Source organism: Phyllostomus hastatus, unplaced genomic scaffold (genome assembly GCF_019186645.2).
Source record: "Phyllostomus hastatus isolate PE091 unplaced genomic scaffold, TTU_PhHast_1.1 phas_scaffold_129, whole genome shotgun sequence".
In the NCBI taxonomy this organism is placed as follows: Eukaryota; Metazoa; Chordata; class Mammalia; order Chiroptera; family Phyllostomidae; genus Phyllostomus; species Phyllostomus hastatus.
The window spans coordinates 19,375,366-19,388,775 of NW_025334009.1; the positions used below are offsets into that span (position 1 = coordinate 19,375,366).

Genomic DNA, 13,410 nt, shown 5'->3' on the forward strand with positions numbered 1-13,410 from the left:
CTTTCTTGTCAAATCAGTAAAAAATATATTTTTTGGTGTGCCTCAGGATTTTTGTAATTAGTTTATGTCTCATGAGATGAAAAATGTTGAAAACTGATGTTAGAGACAGTAAGGGGTATCCTGGAGGCTTTTAAGTGAGGGAGTAAAGTGATTATGTTTGAGTCTTAGAGAAAATACTGTTAGAGATAAAAATGAAGAATGAAATGATATTATGCTAAGTGAAATCAGCCAGACAAAGAAAGACAAATACCATCTGATTTCACTAATATGTGGAATCCAAAGAGTAAAATAAATGAACAAACAAAATAGAAACAGATTCATAGATACAGAAAACAGATTCTAGCCAGAGAGAAGGGGTTTGGGGTGAAAAGGGGAAAGGGATTAAGAAGTACAAATTAGAAGTCACAAAACAGTCAAGAGGATGTAAGGGGCAGCATGGGGAATGCAGTCAATAACACTGCAATAACTATGTGGGGTGTCAGGTGGGTATTTGAAATATCATGGGATCACTTTGTAAATTATACAATTGTCTAACCACCATTCTGTACATCTGAAACCAAAACAAAGTAATATTGAATGTAAACTGTAACTTGAAAAAATAAAAGAATGAAGTGGCACGGGAGGAGAGGGAGGCCTGAGATGGAGTTAAGCATTAGAGCCACAGGCAGACCAGAATCCAAGGAGGACTGAAGAAAGACACTAGGTGGAAGAGGGCTTGGAAGCTGTTTGGGCAGCACACTTACAATATGAGGTGATTGGCCCTGTGGGAGTAAGGGGGGAAATAAATGATAAATTGTGGGTAATTCACAGGCTTTACTTTGGGTAGAAAAGAAAAGGTATAGGGGAGAAACAGTGACTTTGGTTTCAGACATTCAAGTTTTTGTCGCTAGTTGTATAGACACATGTGTATCTATTCAGATGCATGTTGGTCGGAAAATTTGGGATACACCTGATGCAGACACTGGTCTGCAGTGTCCGAGTCATTATGGAGAAATGAGACATTCACACGGACTACTGAGTCCTGTGGAGGAAAAGGGACAGCATGGCTTTTCTCTCAAGGGGAGCAAAAGCCACGGCCTCCTCCATGACAGGCCTTTATTGGGTTTCTCTGCCCATTACATGATGGTCCTCATTTACTATGCACAGGTTCTCTTTAGGTGGTTACCTTTTCCAGAAAACAAAGGAGCCAATGCTGCTAATCACATCACAGAAGAGGGATATTTGCAAATGAAAAAGGGAAAGGAGTTGAACCAGTTACAGTGATCCTTGGAAGGTTTAGCGTGGTTTTTAGGAAGTTGCTTTGCAGTAAAGGTTTGCCACTGGGGGCTGGGCCCACACCACGCTGGATGGTCTACTACACATACCCAGGTGTCATTCAAAGGATGTCACTTCTGGTTCTACCCTCATGGTATTGTATGATTTTAATGAAATTGTGTAAAAAATGGGGTCAATAGGTTTCATCAAGCAAATAAGTATAATACTATCTGATAGCATAATTTGTCAAAAGTTTGCAATGTAAAGTGACTCAACAACTTTGTAAACTTCTTTAAGCTTCTCAAAAATAACTGTCATGCTATAGTAGAATTTTACCAGTTATTAGCAAATAAGTCATGGTTGAATTTACCACTCTTTTAAACAACAATTTAAAATATGTTTTAACAACTTCAGGTGACATTTTTCTAATATTTAAAATACTTCTCTGCCTTCTTAAATAGCAGATATTGAATACAATTTAACATTTTATTGATCAATAGAAGTGATTTTTCTGAACATCAATTTTAGTCTTTTTATGGTGATTGAAAATCTACTGACAATTTGTCCCAAATTAAATGATTCCAAACTTAAATTAATTTTTGCTTAATTTGTCCAGTTTTTCCAATAGTTCATTATAAAATTTTTCAAGTGTAGACATCTGTCGTTTTTATGAGCCTTTGTCTCTTTTTCACTTATCCTTTGGGACCGAGTTGTGAGTGTTCACATCTGCTTTTCGCATGTGCTTACCTTTAGTTACCTTTAGCAACCCTTCTCTTAGTCTTCTGCTCTAATCCACTGCAACGAGATTTTATTACAACTATGTGTAATAGTAAAGGATCCTGCGACAACCCCTTGGGGTGCCTCTGCCCCCTCCAAGCAAGTGCCTATTTTTTATAAAATGTTCTCCTTTGGTAACCATAGCATGTCCCAAGTTCGTTACTGCCTATAAACCTTAAATACAAACCACTTGTGCAACTCAATCTAGTGGTGCTGTTTGAATTTAGACACAAATATGTGACTGAAGTGTAAGATTGTGTCAGGTTTCTAGCTGTGGCTTTTCAGAAGCTTGCCAGGCTTCCTGGTAGGCAGTGCCGGATAAAATCTAGGATCATGTCAAGTGACTCAACATTTTTGTAAATTTTCCTGCAGGGAGGCCTGAACACAAGGGCACCCAGATTGTCCCTGCCCTTACCATTGTCCCTACTGCCATTCATTGGTGGCTTTGCTCTTGCCACTGACTGAGGTGAAACCCAGTTTTCTGGGAAACCTGCAGGCCACTCCCCTTCTGTGTGACTTAGCCCATCAAGCTCTGTGTTCCCCTTTGGCCTAAGCTCTCCCCCCTTTCTTCTTCCCTGGACCTTGGGAAGGCTAGGAGAGAGCATCAGGCTTTGTTTTTGTTTTCCTTGCATCGTTTGAGTCCCTTTTCGTTCATTTAAAATGAAAAAGAAAAAAAGAAACCCTGCATTCGTTTCACCATAGTACCTGAAAATTGGTACCTTAATCATATGTACAAGATGATTAAAGCTCAATAAAAGAAGAAAGGCATTTTTGCACCTTAGTCTGGGGGGCTGTCCAACCTATGGCCCACAGGCCGCAGGATGGCTGTGAATGTGACCCAGCACAAAATCATAAATTTACTTAAAACATTATGAGATCTTTTTTGTGATTACATGTAGCAATGTATTTAATATGTAGCCCAAGGCAACTCTTCTTCTACCAGTGTGGCCCAGAGATGCCCGAAGGTTGGACACCCCTGACGATTCTTTAATCAGTAGAGTGCCCAAGCTGTGTCACATTGATTATGGCAGCTCAGTCATTTCTGGGGTGGCAAAGACTGCCCATTCACTACCTACTACCCTTTCTCTTCTTCTTCCAAAGAAACAGCTTCTGGGGCTTATTTAAGGCAACACTGTGCTTGGCTAAAATTCCACATTTCCTGGTCTTTCTTGTAGTTGGGTAAGACCATGTGACTACACTTTGGTCAATGAGATAGAAGTTTGGAGGAGGCTTTCTGGAACAGTTTTCAGAAAGCAAATAGGTGGCTAGTAGGTGCCCTTTTGTGCTTCCGCAGCTATTTAGTTTTCCTAGTATTTGGATATGATGGCTGGAGCACCAATAGCCTCATTGGTCCTTTAAATGACCAATAGCTAAAGATGGTAGAGCAGAAAGTTTGGAGCCTGAGATGCTGATGACCATCAGCATCCACTACCAACCTGAAACTGCTCGCCTCCAGACTTATTTTACATGAAATGAAAATGAAATTTTGTGTGTTTAAGCCATGATTATGATGTGTCTTATTTTATATGCAGCTGATCCTAATTCTAACCAATACACTGGTTTCATCCCATTAGTCTCAGCAAAGCTTCAGATGAGTCCCATTGCTAGGGAATTAAGTTCCACATAAATGAGACTTCACTCTTCTTTATATGACTGTTGATGGGGAATTTTTCAGTTAGAGGCTATCAGTAATGGGCTAATTTCTGAGTCTGCAATCTGGTCTGAACTATGCAGCAAACTTAGCATTCACTCCCCATAAAAACACTGATACTGTTACAGAACAACAAGGGGGGCCAAGGGGAGCCAAGGGCAATATACTATTACCGAAAAGAACCCCCCCGCATTCGTTATGTCTGCCGCAGAGGAAGGATGTCTCTCAATGTCAGATATTCGTGAAAAGGAAATGTTTATTTAATGCTATACGAACTTAAAGTAGTGACCTAACGTCTTCATCAAAAATCCCAAAGTCCCTTAAAACACCCACAAACACACACAGTCCTTCCTTCCCCCTTTGCCCAGTCTGGGGTACCGTATCTCAGGAAAAGAAATAGGAGTCCGTGGCTCAGGCAGCCCCCGGTTCTTCTCAGTAATCCCTCTCGGCTGGTAGTCCTCCCTTGGTTCCCGCCACCATCAGCTGTGTCACCCGGATCTCTGCTAAAGCCGGGTGGTAGTTCCCTCTACTAAAGCTGTGGGGGTCCCCACTCTGGCAAAACCACGAGGTTCTCTCTCCACTGCCCCAGCCGTGTGGTCCTCTCTGCACAAGGGCCGTGGGAGTCTCCACTCTGGAAAAGTGTTATGGTTCTCTCTCCCAGGGCCATGAGAGTTCCCACTCAGCCAAAACCGCAGGGTTCTCCCTCCCAGGGCTGCGGGAGTCTCCACTCAGCCAAAACCACGTGGTTCTCCCTCCAATGGCTACTGCATCTAAAATCCCTGAGACAATCTTCCTCTGCAGCCCCATTTCCAACTCCTCCCACAATTGACCACACGTGCCAGCTCTCTCATACCCTTCCAGCTTTACTGGGCTGCCATCCTGAGTCTGGGCAGCATGGCCCCACGTCATGGAGCCAATCTTCTCCAAGCCCCCACACAGGTGCTGTAACTCAGGGGACCTGCCCCCCAGTTACGTCTTGGTGCTGGGGGGGAGTTACTTCCATTCCCCTGGCTCAGAGCATGGCCACAGCTATTTAATATATCTGTGTAACCTGTTAAAGGTTATAGATATGTTAAATGACCACAGCAGAGGTTAGCTGCAAAGCTGTTGCTATGTGAAACAGCTCTCAATGGCCCTGCTCCATTTGTCCCTTCCCCCAATCCACACCTGTGGGGAGGGGGGTGGATGGTGAGGACATCCTAATATTTCCTGGACACCCTGAGTTCTGGACCCCATTCCAAATCCCTATTTAGTGTCCCCCTTTTGGCTGCACCTTGTTATAATACTGGTTGAGTTTTCAAACACAGATAATTTCTACTGCCACAGTGGCTAAAGGCATTCCTGATGAATTCTATGTCTTAATGATAGAATAAATTGGTCAGTTACATGTGTATTTTGTAGTAGACTGTTCTGCGTGGCGTGGGCCCAGCTCCCACTGGGAGATGCACAGGACCCATGACCACAGTTAGGTTCTCCCGTGGGGAATCAGGCCTGCAATGTACCTAGGCCACTATAAGTCTTGCTTTTTGCTAAAACTCCCTCACCCTGAATTAAGGACATTTACTGACTGCATAGCAACTTCCTAAAAACCATGCTAAACCTTCAAGGATGAGTATAACTGGTCCAACTACTTTCACCTTTTTATTTGCAAATATCCCTCTTCTGTGATGTGATTATCAGCATCCTCTCCTTTGTTTTCTGTAAAAGGTAACCACCTAAAGTGAGCCTGTGCACAGTTAATGAGGACCTTCTTGTAATGTGTCCGGTAAGACAATAAAAGGTCATTGGAGCGAGGGCCAAGGCTTTTGCTCCCCTTGAGAGAAAAGCCATGCCATCCTTTTTCCTCCACCGGATTCGGTAATCCATGTGAATGTCTCATTTCACCCATAATGACATGGACCCCACAAGCCAGGGTCCGCATCAGTATTTAAATTTGGAGAGATATCTAACTATTAAAATCTTCAGCTTTAACGCCAATTTTCCTACTTAATTTTTTTAAAAAGTAAATCAGGCAGGCTTTGTCTCCTGCCCAGATGAGAGTCTAGGTGGTAAAACAGAGTAGGTATGAACCACTCTGTTTCTGTAGGGTTCCACCCACAGGAGACAGACATCTGGCACACAGTTGCTGGGAGGATTTGAAGACTAAATAGAAGTGCTCAGGGAAGTTCTTGGCTCACGTAAATGCTCCATACACATTAGGTCCTGTGAGTGTGCAGGAGACAGAGGAGGCCATGGGGAAGGCGTGGAGAGGATAAGGCGCCTCCGGAGAATTGAATAACTGCTAATCGGAAAAGGGAAAAAGGAAATTTGTTAGAACACAACCGCAACTACCTCATGAACCACAGTCATTTTGTTCTCTGAAAATGTGTTCTGTTCTTGTCATTTCAGGATACTGAGCAGGCTGCACCTGCTCAGGGACATCTTCCTTTTCACAACAAACTACTGTCCTGAGCCCCATGTGTTGATTCTTATTACCATTCTGGAAAAAAATTCTCCTCTTCTGGTGGTCTCTAACTTTTTTGCTCCATTCACTTTCATTAAAAAGATAGACTGCTTTTTTCCAGATTTTAAAAATAAAGTCAGCTCTTTTATTTCTCCCTATTCTGTTTTCACATTTGATTTGGTGAAACAAATTGCTGACTCAAATTTCTTCCTTCATTTCAAAAAGCAAACAATTTGAGACAGAGAAGCGGGGGGAGAGACTGTCTGACTCCACCCACAGCCCTCATAGAGAAATCCTGGTATTTATATTTCCGGGGAAGTACTTATATGTGAGCCCATGGTGATGCCTGAGGGGGAAAAATAAAAGGACATTTGCAAATGCATTTCTTTGGCTGAATCTGGCTGTTCCCTGAAGAGAGCTATGTTTATGTTACCAAAATAAGCTCTTCTTTTCTTTGTTTATTGTTAAGGGTGTACCCTGGCCCCCAAAGTCACTTCATGTAATAAACGCAATTCTAATGACTATCGATTGTGAGGCCCCAGGCTTTCATTTTAGCTGCCAGCTCCCTCTGGCAAGTTAGAAATAATCAATAGCACAGTGGGAGGCAGTTGCAACAATGGAGTGTGTTCTCAGTGAACTGAGGCTGGTCACTTAGCTTTGGGGAAAGAGTCCTGATTTACAGCAGCTTTTGGAACACACGCTTCTTTCCATAAACTTGTGAAGCAGTCTCAGAGAGAAGGTCTATCCAAAGTAGACAGAGCAGCATCTCAAGATAATTCTAGAAATGTGCCATTGGAGCAGAGTCCATGGGCAGTCTTTGGTCACTCAGCAGAACAGGCTCCTGGGGAAAGAACTAGTATTTGAAATGCCATGTCAGTCTGAATGGGTAGGCAATAAGGTTTAATGGCTGCACCCAAACTTGAGAGGATCAGATACGCTGGGCTGACATCAGCAACTGGGATCTCAGGCAGGTTACTTTAACTCACTACGCCTCAGTTTTGTTCCGGAGACTGTACTTCGCAGAGGTTGCACTTTGCAGTTTCAGCAAGGAATTCAGAAATCACTTACGACGTTCTGGCTTAAAACAGAGAGTACATCCATCAGATTGCTTTACAGTGATGTTGAGTGACATACTATCCCAAAACTCAGTGGCTTATATCAAGAAGCATTTGTTTCTTGCTCATGGGTCTGCAGGGGAGTGTGTTTTGGCCAATCCAAGCTGGGCTCTGCTGGCCCGTTCTGCATGAGGCTTCAGATAAGCTGTGCCTTACTTCAGGTGAGGATATTATGGTTCAGGTCTGGTTCACATGTCTTTCTCATCATTTTTGGTCCACCCTCCCCACCACCTCAGTTCATTGGAGACACACTCTGTTGTACCAAATGCCTCCCACTGTGCTATTGATGATTTCTAATTTACCAGAGGGAGCTGGCAGCCAAACAAAAGGCTGGAACTTCCCAATTCATAGTCATTAGAATGTGTTTATTTACAAAATGTGACCTTGGGGATCAGGATACATCTTTAACAATGAAAGAGAAAATAAGCTTATTTTGGTAACATAAACATAGCTCTCTTCTGGAAGCAGCCAGGTCCAGCCAAAGAAATGTGTTCACGAATGTTCTTTTCTTTTATTGGGCATTATCATTGCCTCATGTATAAGTACTTCCCCGGAAATACAAATACCAGGATTTCTCTGTGAGGGCTCCACATGGAGTTGGAAAGTCTCCCTCTTCCTCTCTCTCCCCCTCCTTCCCTCCCTCTGTGTGTAACTTGTTGATTAACTGAAGGAAAAAATGTAAGTCACCAATTTGATGCACCAAACTTGAAAGTGAAAAGGGAATAGTGAGAAAAAAAAAGACTGGACTTGATAAGAAGAAAACGTCTGAAAAAAGTACAGTACATGTTTCTAACAAAAGCAAAAAAAGGAGCAAAAAGGTTAGAGAAAATCATAAAATGAGAGATTTTTTTCTAGAATGGGAGTAAGGATCAACACATGGTGTTTAGTAGAGTCGTTTATTGTGAAAAGGAGGATGTCCCTGAGCAGGTACAGTGCTGCTAGGTATCCCGAGATGACCATAAAAGGAGATTAGAGCGCACTTTTATAGAACAAAATGACTATGATTCATGAGGTATTGTGGGTGTGCTCTTACAAGTTTACTTTTTCCTTTTCCTATTATCAGCAGTTACTCAATTTTCCAGAGTTACCTTGTGGGCTCTAATAGAGAGCAGGCTATTCTGTGTTTAGTTAACCCATTTCCTGAAATAAAATAAAGTACCTTTAAGAGAAAGAAGACCATTGATTCCCTGAAAGGTGCTGTTTTAGGTCTTGATGAATTAGCTTCATACTCTCTATTCCCCTTGCCGACCTGTCCTGTATTCATATCACAGGAAGTTAGTATCTTAGTTTAACATAATCATCATCTAATCCAGGGGGTGCACAAAAAATCCTCCGCAGTCCCTGGGATTCTGATATCATTGATGAGCCATGGGATCTAGGCATCAAAACTCTTTAAAATTTCCCTTAGTGGTACTGTACCAATATACAGCCCAATCGGAGAACCACTGACTTACTGGGGTAAGATGCGGGGCCTGAGCTGTGTTGCTGGAAGGAAAGAGCTAAGGAAACACGACAGGGTGCAGAATCCCCATCAGACCATGTGTAGGCCTGGGCTGTAGACCTGCAGGAGTCTGCCAAGTAGTGTTTTCATGACATTAACGATTGTAAAATCTCATTGATTTGCTGTCAGCTTTGTCCCTCAAGTCACTCTCACTCCGTAGGGGGCAAAACAATAGTTAGGGCCTTGGGGCCAGTGACATCTGTAGATGTTGAGATGTCCAGCAAGGCATTGATTTTCCTAAAGGCAGATCAGTCAGAGTAATAATGGTAGTGTGGGTGGATGAGGAGACATCATTCAGTCGAGAAAGTCTTTTTAAAGAACGCACCTTAGGATGCCTCTTTAATTATGCTCCCTCCAACTTTATAACCTGAGGGAGTTTTGTTTCCTTCTTAAATAAACAACCCAGTTAACAAGTTTTTGCTACCCATTTTAAACTCCTCTGGGCTCACTTGGACTTCTCCCCTGGGATTCCAAGGAACCACTCTGCTTAAATAATGTTGATCAGAAATTTATAAAATCTGACATTAAGCCTTGACATAAACCAGTGCTTTTCAACTGGTGTGCTGCAAGAGGCACACTGGGGCACCACAAGAATTTTCAAAACATGCAATGCCTGACTATTTAATCAGGGGCACTGACCTCTTTTCCCTTAGACTGTCAAATAAAAAATGACAACAGCCAACACAATAGCTGTCCGATATGAATGAATCAAAATTATACCTATTTTTTGTCAGATCAGCAAAAAGTATAAAATATATTTTGGTGTGCCCCAGAACGTTAGTAATGAGTTTATGTGTGCCATGAGATGAAAAAGGTTGAAAATCACGGAGATAAATGGGATCACCTACCGATGACATAGTCACAAAGCAAACTGCTGAGAAGGAAAGAGCACAGTCTTCAGCATGAGGAAGACCCTGGTGCGAATCCAGATCTGCTGTTTGTGAGCTGAGGGATCTTGGGCAAAGTATTTTCTTTGCTTCCATTTCCTCATAACCGTAAAACAAAGCATAGATTTTTTTTTCACCAGAATTCTGGGTTGAGAGAAGAATGTTAACCTAAGGCAAACTTTACATCTGAGGTGGTGACAGGCAGTTGAAGGAAGAATGAAAATGGCACTAAGGACCAGGGAAATCAGCGAGAGTAATGGCATAATCAAAAGGGACCCAATGGGAGCAGAGGGGTTTATGAGTGCAGAGGGATGCTATCAGTTTCCATCTGTGGGAGAAAATTTAGAGAGAGGGAGAGACAACAGGGAGAATTTGCATGAAGCTGGCTGGTGCAAAGGGGACACCAAGCTCATTTCGCTCTCCTTTGAAATGCCGGAAGACCCACACTACTTGTCAGGGTTTTAAGGGTTGAATTTGAAAAGGTAGTAGGCAGAGGCTGGCTTTGTTTGACGTGGCCTTATAATACAGGGTTGTTGTGAAGGTGAAAATGTGGTAACACGTAGGAAAGCATTTGTTCCAGAATACAGAAAGTGTTGGAACAATGGGTGATAACTAGACCAATGACTATCATCATGACCATTATTATAAATCAGTTCTGTCTTTAACTATAGGAAATAGGCATCTATTTATTCCCAAACATGTATTATAAAAACCCATGCTATTGCATGAAGCATCGGGTGATATAATACGCAAAACATACGTCATCACATACTTAACCTTGGGAATGGAAGTGAAGGATCAGCGTGTTGTTCGTGCTCTTCTTTTCCAAAAAAGTGTCATTTTAACCACAGTTCAGTCCAAACAGCAACCATTAGTGGAATAGTCATTTTTTCTTGTTCTAATAGTGAGACCCATGGGCTATGATCTTCATTTCTCTGTCTCTCTCTCTCCCTCTGAATTTCTTCATATGAAAAATCTTTGGTTTGCAGCATGCACTCAATCCACTGAGCTACACCAGCCAGGGCCCCATATGAAAAATCTTATACTTTTAACAAGTCACATTTTATTCTGCATGAGCTGAACCATTTAATAGTACAGAATAAAATTTCATGAACTCAGGACAATGCCTGAACAACATCAGTGAAAAAAATATATGGACCTGTCATGATGATAGTAAAGGTTGATAGTCATATCACTTGTGAAGTAATAGTTTGTGAATATACTTACTGCAGTATGTATTAGCCACTGGGAATGCATGACAATGTCGTAGCTCAGTGTCCCATTGCCCACAGGGAATTTTGCTCTTATAGAACATTCGGCCATCGCAAAACCACATATGTCACAAACTGGGAGGGGAGGGGTCAGGAGAGGGTGGGGAAGGGCTACTGGAATCTATTGAGGAAAGGCCAGGGATGCTGCTAAACACCTAACAATCACACACACAAAATAATCTCTGCCTCAAAATGCCAATAGTGCCATTGTTGAAAAACCCTGCCACTGTAGTCCTCAGGAATGCCAATAGGTATCATGATGAGTCAAAAGGAGAGACCAAGAGCTGAAAACAAGGAGTTGAAAAATGGTGTGGCCATGTTGGATTTTGGAGATTTTGGCTATGGCAGGAAGAAGGAAGGACAGTGGAAGAGGAAACTGGAATAACAGATATGCCAACTGAACACCAACATAAAACTATCTTGCCAAGGTTATATTTCCCTTTGGAAAGATTTAAAGAATAAAATTTAAATATGTAAAGTGAATAAAGAGAATAAAGGCAAGAAATATTATTAATGGAACAGAATTTTATAGGAATTTCTACAAAAAAAAGCAGCATATGAAATAGAATTGATAGGTAGAAAAAAACTATAACCCCAAACAGGATATAACCAAAATAGGAGGTATAGTGTAGGGGTTCATAAACTTGGCTGCACATTCAACTCTAAGTATCTTTTAAAGCTTCCAGTGCCCAAGCCGCACCCCAGGACAATTAAACTGCAATCTCTAGGATGGGAGCAACATCAGCATTTTGGGGACCTCCCCTGGGATTCCAGTGTAAAGACAAGTTTGGAAACCACTGGTATAAGGGTAATCAAAGTGAAATTAATGGCAATCAACTGAAGCAGTGCTTCTCCGACTTCCACCTGCATGTGAATTAGAGTATCAACCTAAATGCAAATTCTGATTCAGCAGTCTGGGGTGGAGCCTGAGGTTCTGTATTTCTAACCAGTTTCCAGGGAATGCCAATGTTACTGGTCTATTATTCACTCTGAGGAAGACAAGAAACTAAACAGAAACAGACCATTTTCATCCCCCTACTTCCATCTCCCTCCAGTTCCCATAAACACAGAGTCTGCCTCTAGTATTAATCCTCTGGTCAAAACACTGAAACTAATTCTCTAAACTTAGAGAGTAAACCTGGAGGAGGCTAAGGACAAAAAAAAAAAAATAATAAGGTCATTCCCCAAGGTCACTCCTGGCCTATGCGATGAACAGTGAGTAACAAGAAAGTAAAGGCAGCTAAACCCAGGGGTTGGAGGTATTTGAGGCATAACTTTCATCCACAAGAAAATAAAATAAGGATCTAGGATCCAATAAAAAGTATTTCAGCAATGACCTTAATGTTCAATTATAGTGAAAACCCACAACTAAATGTTAAGCAGCCACTAAACATTATATTATAGAAGAACAATGGTTTGAAAAGAAGTTCATGATATGGCTTTAATTTAAAAAATATAACAGGAGTGATGCAACTGAAGGTGATTTTATTTTTCTCTTAATAGGAACATGATAATAGAGGCAGTCTCTGCATATCATGGGGCAGATAGACCTTTGATTGGCCTTGGTCTTCATATCTCCAAGAAGAAATAAGATCTTGATAAGCTGTGTGAGGTGACATCCAAAGCTCAGCAGATTATGAACCAGTTTGGCCCCTCAGCCCGAATCAACCTCTCTAATTTCTCATCTATAGAACCAGACCTAGCCAGCACCCCTGCACAAGGCTCCATGGCCAATAGCACTACAGTGGTAAAAATACCAGGCACTCCCGGGTCAGGAGGGCATCTCAACCCTGTAAACAATCAGGTGTAATAACCAAGAAGAAAGTACAAGACTTAGTAAGAGGAGTGGATCCTCATGAGCAATGGGATGAAGAGGTGGAAGGGATGCTGTTGCAGATAGCTGAGGGTTTCATCATCGAGAGTGTGGTGAGAGCAGCCTTCCAGCTTGCTTGGCATCACAAGTCCAGCCAGCTTGCTTGGCATCACAAGTCCAGCACCCTGGACATGGAGAGTGTTCAGCTGCACCTAGAGCGCCAGTGGAACATGTGGATCCCAGGATTTAGCTCTGAAGAAATCTGGCCCTACAAAAATGTTTGCACCACAGAAGCTCACAGACAGAGAATGGCACTGATCCTGAAAATGACCAAGAAGTAACATGTGCACGGGTCAGGGAATGGACAACAATGTATTTGGAGATACTTGAGCTGAGACCTCAGCCATCTCATCCTTGGATTTTTTTTAATGCTTTATAGAAAAGCACATATTTTTTATTAACAGTGCAATAATATCTATGACTGGGAGGATCTGCCAGAAGAATAGATCCTTCTACCTATCCCCCACCCCCATAAAACAAAAAAGAAAGACAATAATAGAAATAGTACTGCCTTCCTCCAGAAAACTTTACTTACTCCTACCCTCAATTCCCAGGGGTTCATCAAGCTGCTCTCTGCATCCTTCTCGAGTCTCCTGTCCTCTGCTACCAGAAACACCCATGGTTGCTAAGAGCTGATG

General features: G+C 42.1%; 1 pseudogene; it reads left to right on the forward strand.

Annotated features, from left to right (window-relative positions):
* The first annotated feature begins 12,535 nt into the window (after nucleotides 1-12,535).
* LOC123830854 lies at nucleotides 12,536-13,053 on the forward strand (annotated as a pseudogene).
* Nucleotides 13,054-13,410: the final 357 nt, after the last annotated feature.